The 17,889-nt window shown below is 41.4% G+C and overlaps 1 protein-coding gene across 1 annotated transcript in view; it reads right to left on the bottom strand.

Annotated features, from left to right (window-relative positions):
* Positions 1-17,889, bottom strand: part of xkr7b (XK, Kell blood group complex subunit-related family, member 7b) — a gene marked incomplete at its 5' end in the record, with an annotated part of 123,940 nt that overhangs the window by 58,687 nt on the left and 47,364 nt on the right. The gene's annotated exons all lie outside the window — the stretch shown is intronic.

Here is a 17,889-nt window from a genome sequence, read left to right on the forward strand (position 1 = left end):
ATTTAAATACTATTACTCTTTCTGGGTCACAAAATAAACTTTTAAGTTATTTTCAAGCGAGAATGTAACTGTGTAAACATCAAATCTGCTCGTTTATCAAGATATCATATATTTCCAAACGTGCTCCGTGACCCGCCAGCTCCATAGCAGACAGCGAGGTTGAGGATCACTAGAGCCGGCGAGAACAGCGGACTCCAGGCACATCGTTTTCAACCCCCCCCCCCGCGGTCTTTTCGCTACTCAGGTAAAACAAACCCCAGCAGCTGTCTATTGTACTAAAATAAAAATAAAGGCGTTCTAACATCTCACCTGCTTGTTTTTATTAAGACATACAGTGGGGCAAAAAAGTATTTAGTCAGCCACCGATTGTGCAAGTTCCCCCACTTAAAATGATGACAGAGGTCAGTAATTTGCACCAGAGGTACACTTCAACTGTGAGAGACAGGATGTGAAAAAAAAATCCATGAATCCACATGGTAGGATTTGTAAAGAATTTATTCGTAAATCAGGGTGGAAAATAAGTATTTGGTCACCTCAAACAAGGAAAATCTCTGGCTCTCACAGACCTGTAACGTCTTCTGTAAGAAGCTTTTCTGTCCCCCACTCGTTACCTGTATGAATGGCACCTGTTTGAACTCATCATCTGTATAAAAGACACCTGTCCACAGCCTCAAACAGTCAGACTCCAAACTCCGCCATGGCCAAGACCAAAGAGCTTTCGAAGGACACCAGGAAAAGTATTGTAGACCTGCACCAGACTGGGAAGAGTGAATCTACAATAGGCAAGCAGCTTGGTGTGAAAAAATCAACTGTGGGAGCAATCATCAGAAAATGGAAGACATACAAGACCACTGATAATCTCCCTCGATCTGGGGCTCCACGCAAGATCTCATCCCGTGGGGTCAAAATGATCATGAGAACGGTGAGCAAAGATCCCAGAACCACACGGGGGGACCTGGTGAATGACCTGCAGAGAGCTGGGACCAAAGTAACAAAGGTCACCATCAGTAACACACTACAACGGCAGGGAATCAAATCCCGCAGTGCCAGACGTGTTCCGCTGCTGAAGCCAGTGCATGTCCAGGCCCGTCTGAAGTTTGCCAGAGAGCACATGGATGATACAGCAGAGGATTGGGAGAATGTCATGTGGTCAGATGAAACCAAAGTAGAACTTTTTGCTATAAACTCAACTCGTCGTGTTTGGAGGACGAAGAATACTGAGTTGCATCCCAAGAACACCATACCTACTGTGAAGCATGGGGGTGGAAACATCATGCTATGGGGCTGTTTTTCTGCCAAGGGGACAGGACGACTGATCCGTGTTAAGGACAGAATGAATGGGGCCATGTATCGTGAGATTTTGAGCCAAAACCTCCTTCCATCAGTGAGAACTTTGAAGATGAAACGAGGCTGGGTCTTCCAACATGACAATGATCCAAAACACACCGCCCGGGCAACAAAGGAGTGGCTCCGTAAGAAGCATTTGAAAGTCCTGGAGTGGCCTAGCCAGTCTCCAGACCTCAACCCCATAGAAAATCTGTGGCGGGAGTTGAAAGTCCGTGTTGCTCGGCGACAGCCCCAAAACATCACTGCTCTCGAGAAGATCTGCATGGAGGAATGGGCCAAAATACCAGCTACTGTGTGTGCAAACCTGGTAAAGACCTATAGTAAACGTTTGACCTCTGTTATTGCCAACAAAGGTTATGTTACAAAGTATTGAGTTGTATTTTTGTTATTGACCAAATACTTATTTTCCACCCTGATTTACGAATAAATTCTTTACAAATCCTACCATGTGGATTCATGGATTTTTTTTTCACATTCTGTCTCTCACAGTTGAAGTGTACCTCTGGTGCAAATTACTGACCTCTGTCATCATTTTAAGTGGGGGAACTTGCACAATCGGTGGCTGACTAAATACTTTTTTGCCCCACTGTACATGTACGCTATTTTTATTAATAGAGATTAAACAGGTTAAACATGATATATAAGTCACTTAGGTCACTTCTAAATGTTAATGTTTGGTTTATTTCAGTGTTTTATTTGTTCCTGAGTAAATCGGTTTGGCTGTGATTAAAGTTAAGCTTCATAACATATTACTCACAGTTAAATTAAGAGGGGACGGCACTAAAAACTCCGGACCTGTGACATCATCAACTACGCTGGTGTTCCAATTGTACAAATTGCGAGACCGTGCTCGCGTTCTCGGCAAGTCCGGTCTCGCCGAGAACGCGAGTATGTACTTGCATACTTAGAATTGAGAAAGGGCCAAGTGTGTTTGTATTGATTCGTGGCCTGTTAAAATGGTGTTAAAATGGCTCCCACAATGCATTGCGGCGTGACGTCAACTCCAAAGCCGTATAGCGCCAAAAGGTCACACAGAGTTTATCTCACAAAACTAAGGAAAACAACTTTTTCTCATTTCTTGTATAATTTCTAAAAACCGAGCATCGCCTGTGTCGCTGACATGCACAGATCTAAATGTTTTCACCCCCACTGATGTTTTTAATGGTTTCTCAGTTTTTTTACAAGACAGAATCAAAGTAATATTTTGATTTCTCTATTCATAAAAACAAAACTGTCGAAATAAACATATGAGTGACACGAAGAGATAAATCAGCTGTGCCATCTATTTTTTGCTGCTCTTTGGAGGTTTGAAGTGTGTGTTTACTTTGTTGTGCTCTGTTTGCACTACTGTAATTTTGTATTTTGTAGATTCTTCAATTGATTTGAAAAACTATTTGACTTGGCTGTGAAGTTTATACTTATACAGGTTACATCTGTATCTTCTGTGAAATCCCTTCTTAAACAACTGGTTAATAAGAAGCCTTGATATTTACACACTGTTCTCTGTGGTGTTATATTTTCATCTTTATGTTCTCTATTCACTATATTCTCCCCATTTTGCCCTTTTCTATTTTCATTTACCTTTATGATTACCTTTTCAAACACTTCTAAGAAAAGTGCTACACAAACAAAGTTTCTTTTGAAAGTGAATATGCTGTTACAATATTGGATTTATTTTAACGTTTTAACAGGTGTTGCTTTCTTTCAAAGAGTGTGGTTTTCATTTTGGAAACAAACTTGTGAAATGTTCAGCCAAGATTCATGGAGGCGTTCTGGTGCTTTCACAGACTGGTTAGTGTGTTAAAAAAGGAAAAATTAGCTACACGAGTGGCTGAAGAGAGACCGGAGACTAACTGAGATGAAACGAGAAGCTGCGTATTTGAGAAACATGTTTAGATGTCTAAAGTCTGCTGTTTTTCCACTTACCTCTGGAGTAAAACACACATGCAGGCACATTATAATGAGCCATCTCGGCTACAGCGCTAAACACAGTGTAGTGATACAAGATGTCATTAAACCATTAACAGCCCGCTGATATCTGTGTTCATCTGTGTTTTGTTTCAGACTGAATGTTTTTCCTCTAAGAGTTGGAAATTCTGCATATTCTGCTTCCCCAGCATGGGCGTGCCAGTAACCGATCAAACTACTTTTTAGGTTTGTAGAGCTTTTTGCACCCCAGGTAATCTGCAGCCATCAGAAAATTGTTTTATGTGATCAAAAAGTTCAATGACTCGCTTCCACTTCAAGATCATCTTCTCCTGCCCCTCTGAGAGTTTCTTGGCCACACAAAGTCTTCACTCACCGCCTGCATAACCACCAGATTTGTGTTCTACTACATCCTCTTCCTCAAAAGAAATTTCAAGCTAAAGTATCGACAGTGGAGGAGATTCAGTGCGCATCACAGGCACAAACTCAACAGGAGTGATCGCGGCTTCCAGAGAGCGATCTATAAATAGCAGCTGTGCTGAAAGCGGTCTGGGTGTGCACGGGAAGATCATCTGCCAAATTTAAATCCAGTAAGGATTTTGGATTTTTATGGGTCAATTCCCAGAACTCTTTAGTCATATCTTGATCGGTATCTTCGTGCGCACATCTGGATCGCTTCCAGTGCCGGGGCTATTTTTAGGCCAACTTTAACCAGCTTTCATGTTAAGAATCAACACTCATGACCAGAACCAAAGACTAAACAGCAGCTTTGAGTCGAAGATCCAAGGTGTCCAAACCTGTGGACACCTCCCCTGACCCACTACCACAGGTAGTGGGTCAGGGGAGGTGTCCACAGGTAGTGGGTCAGGGGAGCGACATGCGTGGCAGTGGCACTTTCATTCATTCATGGAGTTGTGCATTCATCCGAGCACGGTAAGACCGTCAATGAAGAGACTGAGGGAGATATTCAGCACTAACCACCTGAACTGTGGCAGATGCCATCATGCACCATCATAAGGATCTTGGCTTCATCTAAATTCCTCAAAATTAGTTTTAAGACTTGGCATTTTGACAAAGCGAAGGAGATCCAGCAGACAAGTGCAAGAACAAAACCAAGACTCAGGCTACGTCCACATGTACATGGGTATTTTTGAAAACACAGTTTTTTCTATGCGTTTGGGCCTGCACTACTGTAAATGCTGTATAGAAAATCATACTGTACAAGACAATAATTATAGTTCTACAACTGTTTTTTAATAATTGTATATCTAAAATCTGCTATAGCTTTTCATATTTATAACCATACGTATAACTTGTTCATAGCTTGTACACTCACTACAGTTATAGCCTGTACATACTTACAGTTATAATATATTCATAACATACCTTCATACCGAGTACATTGTAACACATCTATAATAGATCTATATTCTGTAACATATCTATATTATTGCTAAAGCACTTCTGGATGGATGCAAACTACATTTCGTTGCCTTGTACTTGTGACATGTGCAATGACAATAAAGCTGAATTCTATTCTATTCCATTCTATTCTTTCGTCCACACGTAAATGGCGTTTTGTATCACTGAAAATGGAGATTTTTGAAACCTCTTTTTTGCGTTTACATTTGGACAAGAAAAACTGAGATTTAGTCACAGAACATCAGAGGTGTGCGCCGTTTTTGACATCACGCTGTGCATCACGTTATTGTTTGCATGACATGAATTTGTACAATGGCGGATAGAGACAAAATACTGTTGCTGTTAACATTACTATCTGCAGTTTTTACACTCTTACATATCAGAGGTGTGGACTCGAGTCACATGACTTGGACTCGAGTCAGACTCGAGTCATTAATTTTATGACTTTAGACTTGACTTGAAAAAATGTTCTAAGACTTGTGACTTGACTTGGACTTTTACACCAATGACTTGGGACTTGAATTGGACTTGAACCGGTTTACTTGAAAAGACTAGATATTTTACCCCAAATATAAAATTTAACATGCATATTATATAGAGATTGAAAATGTGACGTCATTCACGGGTAGAACCGCAAAGGATTCTGGGAACTCGTGGCAAGCGGTACTAGCGCACGCAGGCTTTCAATTAAAATCAGTTATACAGCGATAAAAAGAAACACAAGAAGCCGTTGTATTATTAACTGCAATAGCCGGTCGCATGACAGCCACGGGAAGCCGACGGGTAAAGAGATCGGTTGTTATCGGATTACGTCGTTGAAGAGAAATTGTTCAAGCCATGTTTCCGAAGTAACAAAGATGCGACGGATGGCCTGGATTGCAGCCATTCAAAGATCAAATATAACGTCCCAGAACACTCCAGCTCACAGGTTAGTCTGCTCCAAGCATTTACACGAAGGTCAGTGTTTTTTAGTAGTTAATACGTCACTTTCATAACATAACTGGTGATATAGGTTACAAGCAAGTCTGGCGCTGAACAGAAATTGTGGCGCTATGCTCCTTTATTTATTGTGCATAAATAGTGAATTGTCCTGACACAATATTGCGTTTCGCCTCTGTTATTATGGTACATTGACAAAAACATATACTTTTATTCACAGGATAAAACAGGTTTTTTGTATCACTAATTGCCCAGTACGATTACAGCATACAATATTGTTGTCACTGCTACATTTCTGTGATGCTACCAGAAATTATTTCCACTACTAATTAATTACCGTTGAGCTCAAAGGTCCTATTAATAAACGGTTAAGGAATGTATATTTATGACGACGATTTGTGAGACTGGTAAACTTATGATACGTACGATGGTCTTTCGTTCGACACGGTGCATTTCAAGGTCCTGCACCCATCTGTCGGTAAACTGTACCTGGGCTTGTTGCAGTGACCGGAAGTTACTAAACTTCATGAGTGTGTGCACTCACTCCAAGAACCGTATGATTATAAATATGCATATAAATATGCTAAGATGAGATAGCTGACTTCATCTAACTAGCAAATGTTGTCCAGGCTACGTTGGTGATGCAGTTTTTTTTAATATGTATGATATTTTTGTCATGCGATTTTAAAGCTGGTCCTACAACCGCATCCAAGAATAACATGCAGCTTATCTCAGAACTGTCGGTGAAAATTATTCTTGGAGCTAAGTTTAATTGAGCTGCATTTTAAAGAGGTGCAATTTCACAATTTGTGTATATTTTCTAAGTTCACTATTTTGTCATGTGTTGAGAAAAACACAGATTTTAAAATTACATGGTCTAACATTTACATTTAGCACAACTGCAACATTATTTTTTCGTTTTTTTTTTTTTTTAAAGACTCGAAAGGACTTGAAATTCAAAGTTTCAGACTTGTGACTTGACTCGGACTTTTACACCAGTGACTTGAGACTCGACTCTGACTTGCCTGACATTACTTGAGACTTGACTTGAGACTTGAGGATAAAGACTTGAGACTTACTTGAGACTTGCAAAACAATGACTTGGTCCCACCTCTGTTACATATACACATGCAGTTAGTGTCGCTCCATTTAGAAAGACCACTTCTGTGCGCCATGTTTAGCCACTTCTGATTGGCCAACATTTCTACACGGTTAGGATTATTTTGCCACCTGTTGCTTTGGCGTGTTCTCGACAGCGTTTGACTTCATTTTTTGGGCTTACGTGTGGACGGGATGTTTTTTTTAAACGTTTACAAAAATACGACGTGTGGACGTAGCCTCAGTGTCAAAAACAGTCCACCCTAGGAGATGACCTTCATGGGAAACCAAAGAGACAAATGAAACCAGCGGACGAAAGCATCGTTGGGCCACCTAATGATTTTTTATGGGCGGAGTCACAGAACTTTGTGGCCTTTTATAATTCTTCAAATGTAGCCGTCTTATATTTTCTTATCCGTTATTGACTAATTTGTTTTCACTATTCTTACATCTTTGAATTATGACCGTAAACTTAGGTTTTCCAAAACTGACATCAAATTATGGGATTCCGATCATTTCTACTTAGAAACAATGTTTTTAATCGCCACTGTAATAAAAGAGACCAAAAGACTGGACGACAGGTAGGTCATAATTAAAGTTGTGTTGCTAGGCAACCCCCTCAAAAAATCCTGACAAAACACAAATTCATGTGTGTTTGCAGCTTACGCACAACCACGAGGCTGTCTGTGCTACAGCCCAAATCTGGCCAGATCTCAGCTGGAGGTAAATGCCGTCTCTACAGAATCAAATTTTTACAAGGAGAAATAAACGGACGGATGAGACGAGGATGGAAGGCAGGAAGAGAAGAAAGGAGGGGAGATGGGGAACGAGGCACGTGTCTGAAGGAAGGAGTGAAGCGTTGGAGTGAGGAGACCGGAGGAGGTGAAGGAGGGGAGGGTTTCTAATTTGAGAGGTGAAATGAACGGGAAATGATCGTGCAGAGAAACAGGTGAAGAAAATGTAATGAGAAGATGACTCGGTGGGGGGAAAAAAGACAGGCGACAGATGCAGAGGAATGCGAGAGGAAGCGCGAATGAACCATATGCGTGAAGCACCGTCCTCACTCCCCTTTCTCTTCCTTTTTTTTTTTTTTTCACACAGACTCCATTTTCCTTCACATATTCTCACACACCTTTTTTCCCTCTTTTTCTTTCCATACAGGCACTTGTGTACAAAAAAATACCCTTAAACTCATCCATCTACAACACAAAAAAGCACAGACAAACACACACATCCATGCACAAAACGGGCACTCACACGGGTGAGTGAATGAGCTGAAAAGAGTCCTTATCACTGCAGCAGCTGCCAGTCCATTCATATCATTATAATAACTCTGAATGACACTAATGAGGAATACACACCATGAATAGACCAGGATGAGACTTACTGTGTGTGTGTATAATAACTAGTACACATAATAAATGGGCCAGAAGGAAATGCCTTAAATATATGTTTGTGCAAGTGTGTGCATGTGTGTGTGTGTGTGTGTGTGTGTGTGTGTGTGTGTGTTTTTTTTCCTGTATGAATAAACACAATAAGTAATCAGAGAGAGACAGGGAATGACTAAAATGAAAATGGGCAGGAGAAAGGGAAATATGCCAAAATTAACTTCACAGGAAATCCATTTTAACTCAGAAAGTAAAGAAAAGTAAATACCAGAAGCACTTATTGATTCAAAACTGAAAAAATTAATTGACCTGTTATGTAAGAGACCATTTAAAACTATGAATGCAAAGATGAATAATAGAGAAGTGACAAAATAAGCGATCGGGGGGAAAAAACCCTCATTATCCAACTCCTGCTTAAATTCTAGGGTTACATAATCAGTACCAAAACTTAAAAAAAAAATACCACAATCATCAACCAGTTGTCACTATAAACCATATTTGAAAGATGGAAGTAGCTTAAAGGTGAAATCACTGCTCAAGTGCCCTAAACATGCATTCTTTCTAATGACAACCAGAGGTTAGCCCTTCTGGTTTCAAATATTAGTCAAGATGTTAGAAAGTCTATGAGAAACAAATCTACTGAGATCATCAAGTGAGCGCTAAACACTATCCTGATGAGTTTATGGACGCATTTGCTAGTTTTAGTGTTGCTTAATCCAAAATGCTTATTCTATAAATTGTTATCTCCACTGGCTCAAAAAGGAAGATAAAGCAGGGTATGTTCTGCAGTACTGTGCAAAAGTCTTGGGACACCCCTCATTTGTTTGCATTGTGCTTGCAAACAGGCAGACTTTCATGTACGTTTTTCCCAAGCTGCCTTGAGTGAGAGTTCGAGGCTTTCTGAAGGCCTTCCAAAGCTTTTGTTGAACATTGGCTGCTTTTTCATTCATTTTCAGTCCAGTGCTTGTACCTGACTGTTTTCAGGTGAAAGGATGAAGCAGTGTTGTTTCTACACATCTTCTGTTTGCTCATTGGAAATGGTTTCAATGGAAATGTGTCTGTCAAGAAGCCATTCTTAAGGAAGGAAGACAGAGATAAAAGGCAGAGGTATCCAAATTACACAAGAACTGGACTAATGTTCAGTGGCACCAAGTTGTATCGGGTGATGAGTCCAAATGTGGAAATATTTGGTTCAAATTGTCATCAGTATGTATGGAGGAGATCAGGAGAGAGAACAGCGAGTCTCCACAGCATCTGTAAACCATAGTGGAACATAGTGTACCATCAGATCTTAATCATCATGCATACTGTCGGGTTGGCAAAGGCATTTTTCACCGTGCCAGCAATCCCAAACACTCTGCCAATGCATACCAAAGCATACCTGAACTAAAAACATACAGTGCAGCACTATAAGTCATGGACTGGGCTCCCCAGTCCTCTGATCTCAACATCACTGAGGAAGGGTGGGATCATCACATCGATTTGATTTTAAACATGAAACAAAAGGCAGCCAACATCCAAAGATGATCACTCACAGAACCTCAGACCGCTACAGTTTCAATTATGCATTCATACAGCACTTAATTCCATGCAGTTAAAGAACTTTATCTATTTTACATCCATGTCCAATTTAGCATCACTAATTAATTTAACATGAATGTCTTTGGGTCTGCTAGAGTCCCCAGAGGAAAGAGAGAACATGCAATCTCCACAGAGAAAGGCCCAAACCAGAGTTCAACCGACCTCTTTCTTGCTGATAATCGTTGCGATGCCCATTTGGGACAGAAAATCTGGGACAGTAGTAGGGAAAAAGTGGTTTGCTATAGGTTTGGCCTCAGTATTAGTCTGAGGTGAGTATTGAAAAACACAATACTCTGGCCCTTACTGAATCAATACAAGAGAAAATTTTGTTCAATATTTTGGTACACATATCTAACAATATAAATATGGTGTGATAAGATGGATTGTAGCAGAAGTGAGGATTCAAATGCAAAGATGCAGAGAGTCAAACAAAAGGTGAGCCATTTATTATTATCTGTTAACCGTTTAGGTCCATACAAAACTCCAAACAGGGGAAAACACAGAATCCAAGAGAGCACAAGTAAATTAGGAACATTAAGAGTAATCTAGGACTTTAACTATGAATTAAGGCACATGAACAGGGGTAAGCAGAAAGAACAACATAGTACAACACAACACAGAACATGAGGAAACTGAGACTTTAAATACCCACAGACACAGAGGGCAGTTAGACAGAGTGGAAACACCGGGGCAACAAGAAACAGCTGAAACTCATCGAGGGTAATGAGACAGGTGAAGTAGGTGAAGTAAAAACCTAGAAACATGACACAGAAGACAAACAGCTATCAAGGTAAAACAGGAAGTGACTGACTATACAGAGCACATACCTTTAAAGTTAATACAGAAAGCATAAGAGAGAAAGCCCCTAACCCCCAACCAGAATACGAAGTTAAATGGACAAGAACTGAAACAAAAAACTAAAGGCTCAAGATACAAACTCAAACATAAACAATAAAACTCAACCGGAAGTGTCATGATCTATCATCTCATGATACTTCCGGTTGAGTGAACGCTGGCGCGACTTGCTGCCGCTACTCACCGCTATCTCTGTCGCTACCGGATTCCTGTCCTGTTCCTGTCTCTACGGCCCACCGGTGTCTCTGTCTCTGTCCGGTTGTTCCTGTCCGTGATGTGGCCTCTCAGGATCTATGCACTGTCTGTGTGGGTCTGGATCTTTATGTCATCGATCTACCGACTCGGCACTGGGCTCCATCAGTATACAGCTGATGAGCTCCTCCGGCTCCGCTTCTCCCTGGCTGCTCTTCATCTCCACACGGACATTGCCTTCCTCCCTCGCCGAAAGTGCGTACATCGGGGCTCCCGTCTGTATTTCCATCAGGATAATTCCAAGCCAATTCAGTCCTTCTGGTCCACCTCTGGTCGCTCTCAACGGAACCCCAGCAGGTCTGTTGACCACAATGTTTTGGCTAACCTGCCTAGGTTGGCCAACACTCTCATCCAGTCCGACAGTACTTCCGTCAACTTCGGCCTGCTTAATATCCGTTCGCTTACGAACAAAGGACATCTCATCCAGGATCTCCTGTAAGTTTGACTTTTTCTGCTTGACTGAGACATGGCAACAGCCCAATGACTTTTCGCAGCTCAGCGACTCCACCCCCCCGGGGTTTGTTTACACCTGCCAACCTCGTGAGTCCGGCCGTGGTGGTGGCCTCGCGGTAATTTATCACAAGAACTGGAAAGTCTCACCGCTGTCTGTCCCTACCTACAGCCCCTCTGAATCTGTTGTTCGTCAACTTTCAGGACCTGCTCCAACTGTCATAGCTGTCATTTACCGCCCCCCAAAATTAAATTCTGTTTTTATAAGTGACTTTGCTGATCTGCTGACCAACCTAGCTACTGTTTCCCCTAATATAATATTGCTGGGTGACTTCAACGTCCACGTGGATAACTGTGATCATCCTCTAACCAAGGACCTTTTATCCTGCTTTGATAGCTTCAGCCTTAAACAATACATAAACTTCCCTACCCACACTAAGGGCATCTACACCTAACTGATAATAAGCTTTACGAACAGTTCCAGTCTGGCTTCCGTCCTCTGCATAGCACCGAAACTTCTCTTATAAAAATAACAAACTATCTTCTTATGGCAGCTGATTTTGGTCTCCTCTCCATCCTTATTCTCCTTGATCTGAGTGCAGCCTTTGACACCATCTCTCATCCCATTCTTCTTAGCAGATTAGCTTCTATTGGTCTCTCTCATACTCCATTAGCCTGGTTTAAATCATACCTGTCTGACCGCACTCAGTTCATTCAATGAAAATCCTTCACTTGTTAGCCTTCTCCTCTATCTACTGGGGTGCCCCAGGGATCTGTCCTCGGGCCCCTCCTTTTCATCATTTACCTTCTTCCACTCGGACACATTTTTCGTAAATATAACATTCAGTTCCACTGCTATGCCGATGACACCCAGCTTTACCTCTCTATCAAACCCGATTCTACTCTTCCTCCACCCTCCCTCACCCTCTGCTTAGCTGAACTCAATTCCTGGTTCTCCTCCAACTTCCTTAAACTCAACAGCAATAAATCAGAACTTCTCCTGGTCGGCACTAAACGATTGCTATCCAGAATGAACGATTTCTCTCTCACTATCAATAATACGTTGATCCCTATCTCTCCCTCTGTGAAAAGCTTGGGTGTCATTCTCGATAGCACATTATCCTTTAATTCACACATCAATAACGTCACACGTGCAGCATACTTTCAACTCCGTAACATCAATCGCCTCCGCCCTTTCCTCACTCCTCATGCCACTGCCATTCTCGTCCATAATCTTGTTATCTCTCGAATTGATTACTGTAACTCACTATTATTTTGCCTTACACAAAAATCCATTAACAAGCTCCAACGTGTCCAGAACTCTGCTGCCCGTATTATTACTAGGACTTCGTCTACCCACCACATCTCCCCAATCCTGAAGCAGCTTCACTGGCTCCCGGTTAAATTTCTCATTCATTTTAAAATAATCCTTTATACATTTAAGGCTATTCATTCTCTCTCTCCACCATACCTCTCCGATTTAGTACAGATGAACTTCCCATCTCGGTGCCTCAGATCTTCATCTTCTCTTTCTCTCTCTGTTCCTTCCGCTCGTCTGATTACATGGGGGGGGGGGGGGGGGGGGGGGGGGGGGCGGGGCTTTTAGTTGCTCTGCCCCCTGACCTCAGAAACATTATTATCTGTTATTCTTATCATTGTGTATATTTCCAGTTTTTGTGTTTTTATTTGTTGTACAGTGTCCTTGGGTGCTCTGAAAGGCGCTATTTTTAAATAAAATGTATTATTATTATTATTATTAAAACTAAGACTCAAACAGAACATCCAATGAGAAACAAGAAAAGTCCTAAAACTCAGAACTCCAGGTCCAGGACTGGGGACCATGGTAGATGGTTCCTTCCTTCCTTCCTTCCTTCCTCACTTGGCCTACTTGCACATCCAGTGGACAGATGTAGCTACAGCTCCATACAGCAGCAAGAAAACAGCAAAGTTAATCCTATTAGTGAAATTAAGCTGGGGAGGTGGGACTCTGTACTGTAGTTAACTGTGTTCCCAATATGTAACTGTATACTGGTGAGATAGAAATCTCGCTGTAACTATCATATCCGTAAATGACATTAGCAAAAGCCTTTGTAGAACCAACCAAGATCTCTGGGAAAACAGGGGTGATCGACCTGAATATTTAAAGAAACGCCATCCAACCAGGTTGGAAGATGAAATTAATTGTTCCCAATAAATCCCAATTCAGTTGTACTAGAGAGGCTTGAGACACCTTCAACTTTGTTGATTAAGCGTTTTCCTTTTTCCGTTAACACTCGGTCCATCCCTCGTGTGTTGGCTTGTGTGCTTTGTATTGTGCTTGTATTGTGTAAAAGCATCAACGAGCTTTGCCAGCAGGAAAATAAGCTCCTGGTAGGGACACCCACGCTGGACAATTCAAAAGGTACAGGAAAGGCAATTTTGGACCACCTCTTTCAGAGGCTGAAGGGCTAGGAGGCTAACACAACCAGACTGAAAAAAGCAAAACTGTTACACAAACATTGAAGGCAAAGTCAAAGCAAATAGACCTGAACACGGAAGGGCTTTCCCCATGAAGGAGCATGACGTGCTGCAGGAAAAGCCTGACACATGGTGCAGGGTCACTGAAACAGAAATGCAGTGAAACTGATACTCCCAGAGGGATTTGGGGAAGATTGCCCAGAGCCAAGTGCACTGGCGAGGAGCTGTCAGTGGCCTATATGCTCCACGTGGGCCAAAGATGCTTAGAATAGAAATTTACCTTATTCCCTGACCCCTTTACAATAGTGGACAGTCAAATAGTACGAAAGGTCCAATTAATGAGGTCAGAGTTGGCAGTTTGAATCAATTCATTTGGGTTATGAATGTGTAAAATTGATGTGACTATTTCTGTTACAAATTATGTAAAAATAAATGTAAATATCACAAATATTTATATTTGTTTTTATATGACAAATATATCCAATAAACCCCAGATAAACTCTTTGTGCAACAGCATTCTTCCAAAACAGTTTTTTTTGCCTTCATCGTGTAAAAGCATCGGTCTATGTCGGTAGTTTTTTGGCCTTCAGCATGTGGGTAGTTTTTTAACTTATCCTCCCAAAGGCCTTTCCTTTTTCTGTAGTGGGTGTGAAATGCGCTGTAAACAGCCAGACACAGAGAGAAATTCTTAACACCATGAATCAAAGCTGACCACAGCTGATCTCCACCTGTAGACATGGTGGCTCTGGGAAGTTTGCTTCCTGCCTTTTCACAGAGGACAGCAGATGCAGTCAGCCTGAATTCAAAGCAGCAACAATGCACAGCACTGGCACCCAAGAATAAAGGCAAAACCAGGTATAAAAACCTCAAGCTGAACCTGCAGCATCATCTAAATACCCACTGTTGATTCACTGTTGGTTAATAAAGGGTGTATTTCTTGGTAAAGCGAGGATTGCAGGTTTAAATGTTTTTTAAATGTGTGTTTTTGCTCTTTTGTTGGAATTTGTTGATACTCTTTACACCTGGTATCTTTCTGTTCTTCCTTGGCAAGATGAATTCCCTGCAGAAATCTCAACCAGGCTTCTGACAGCTGCTGTCCACAAAAACTTCTACTGTGGAATACTTTTCTGAGCCTCCATCTTCACACAGAGTTTCCCCTCATTCCTCAGCTTATTAGGCAACAAACAGACTCACAGCACATGGGTTATGTGTTAACGTTAATGTGGGTTTTAACTTTTCACCTGGCTGAAAAAACACCTCACAGAACGTCAGGGAAGAAGACTAATACCTGTGTGCCACTCACAGGGTGATGCAAACCCAGAGAAAGAACACACAGGAAACCCAGCAGGTTAACAGACAAAAGTAAAGCAAGTGCTGAAAGCTTTGTGGTAAATACGCTAATAAGAACAGCTTTCATCAGCTTGAATTGGAGCAAATTCATCCAAACAGCAAACATTAAATTCCTCGTTGAATCTATGTGTGTATATGTGTGTGTTACGCATTTTTCTGGCTGTGTTCCCAGGAAACAAACTGTGGTCAAACGAAGGTAATTAAAAAGAAAAACTCATTAAGAGTGAGACACGCCCACCACATTTCAGCCTCCCCGTCTCGCTCACATGCACACACACACACACACACACACACACACACACACACACACACACACACACACACACACACTTCTGCCTCACTTTGCAGTTCTCCATCTGTCATACGCACTTGTATGGATGCAACATGTCTCTCTCTTGCACGCACACACACACACACACACAGTTCATTGATTTTCATTGTTTCATCCATCCATCTTTCTGACAGTTACTCCTCCCCTCCTATGACTCAACTCCCCGAGTGTGTGTATGTGTGTGTGTGTGTGTGTGTGTGTGTGTGTGTGTGTGTGTGTGTGTGTGTGTGTGTGTGTGTGTGTGTGTGTGTGTGCGCGCACATTTGTATATCTGAGGCGTCCTGTTTGTTCAGAGTTCTCTGCAGACATTTTTAACACAGTGAAGTGGGATGAATTTCTTTGTGATAACTGACAGTTTGATGGGCGGTTGGTGTGTGAGGAGCTGCATTTTGACTAAAGCTGCATTTGAATCTGAGTAAACTTGTTTATGATGCGGTGAAATGGAACAATGTTGATCACACAGAAAAGAACGTAGTGGTTCATGGCTCGAACAATCAATACGTTTTTCTTGTTTTTGTTTTATTCTATCTGCCAAATTAAATGTCAAAGGTTTTTCCACGTTTAACATCAACTCAGGAGTGAGCAGAATAGCTTTTAGCAGATTTCAGGTCATAGTATTTGTTATTTGGTCCTTTCGGTCCAGCCACTTCATCCACATTTCAAACTGAAAGAGCTGATAAACAAATGCTACAGTCACACTTGAGAAAACCGTGGTTGGAGACAGCAGCATGACCAAACTTACTGCGGCTGTGTGCAATAAACTTGGAATTGCTTTGCCTTTGAAATTTTTGCTCCTGAAGATGGGGACCAAGTTGCTGTCTTCAAAGGAGTTTGGTGCATCTACACAGCGATTAAACGACAGTGAGACACATCAACCCCTACATTCAGTTGAGCGACAAGCTTTTAGTTCTGAAACAGGTGAGATATTAGCTTTAGGATAGTTATTTAACTGTAAAATGGTATGGGCTCTCAGCAAACTTGTATATGGAAATATAACCAGAATACAATCAGTTGAGTCTTACAGAGATGCATCACAGATTCATTTTGCAGACTGGCTCAAATAGATTGCAAAGTGTTGGCATTCTGCTTCTCTTTATAAATTAGACTATTATTATTTGCAGACTTTTGTCAGTCTGTCTGAGAGTGATTGTAGTCGGTCCAAGTCAGACTGCCATTGTTTGGATACAGGCTGCCCTCCCCTCAGGCAACCTGTGCAATCGCTTTGCAATCAAAAGCAGTAATGCAGAAGTTGAGGGTGTTGCATGCTCAACCTCTAAGTCGACCGCAACTTAGAGGTTGAGCATGCAAACAGTTGGCGTCAAGAGAAATTAATTATTTTGCAATCAGTTACCGAATGCAAAAAAAAAAAAAAGTCAATGCAATCACCGCATGGAGGTTACCATTCTCCTGAATTAGGCCTTATCTAAAACTAAGGCAAAAAAGAAGTGTGAATACTGATTATCATGGTATGAAGTGTTCACAAACATAAAAACTCCAACAAGCATTCATTGCATCAAATCATTGCTAGAGTAAAGGTTTCAAATTGTGCACAGCACACTGTGCAGAAACAGGATCAGCGGTATCCAAAGCATGATCAGGTGAAACAAAAGTGACCACCAGAAAAATCAATGCATCGGCTTTCTCTCAGCGAGGGAAAGAAAAATAACTTAATCACACAAAAACTCCTGCCAAAAGAAAGCTGTGTAGTAGCGGTCCCAGAGGACGCGCAGTGCATCTAAACCACTCCTCGGGAGGGGAAACAAGGCCAAACACTTGAGTTGGGCTAAAACAGACCAGCATGATGGAAACGGACATTTTGACTGATGATTGTCGCTGTTACAGAAAGAGAACGATACCGCAGTGTATCAAATCCACTGTGAAGAATGGCAGTGGGAATATTCAAGTCAAGTGGGACACAAGCACAGAATATTATAGCGAGTAGAAGCAGCACTGCATTTTCCATTTTCCACTTTTATCTTTGTGGACATGGATTCATCCTGCAACAGCATAACGAGCTCAAACCTCAAAGTTTTGACTTCCTAAAGACCAAATACAGCGACTGTCACAGTGTGTCTTTCTTCCACCTGACCTGAACCCTGTCAGGCATTTGCAGGGCACTTTAAGACTTGGAAGACTAAACCTTCCTGATGACGTAACCAGAAGCTCTTTGGAGCTTTGTCTGTGAGGGTATCACTCCAACAGAAGAAAAATGCTCCATAAAAAAAACACATCAATAAGAATTAATCAGAAAAACAAAACATCCGAACATGTTTAAAATTTAAGTCAGTTTCAGATGAGTGGAAGTAATGATTTCTTAAATTAATCAGTAGGAATATTACACCATGTAAATGTTTTAATATTCTTTCTTTCCAAAACTAGTGTTTCCAAACTAAAGACGTCCACTGCAGGAAGTGTGTTTCTAACAAAACTCGACAACAACACTAAACCCTAAACCGGTGATAGAGATCTATATTGAGGTAGCTGATGCAACTT

This window comes from Rhamphochromis sp. 'chilingali', assembly GCF_963969265.1.
Source record: "Rhamphochromis sp. 'chilingali' genome assembly, chromosome: 12".
Taxonomy (NCBI): Eukaryota; Metazoa; Chordata; class Actinopteri; order Cichliformes; family Cichlidae; genus Rhamphochromis; species Rhamphochromis sp. 'chilingali'.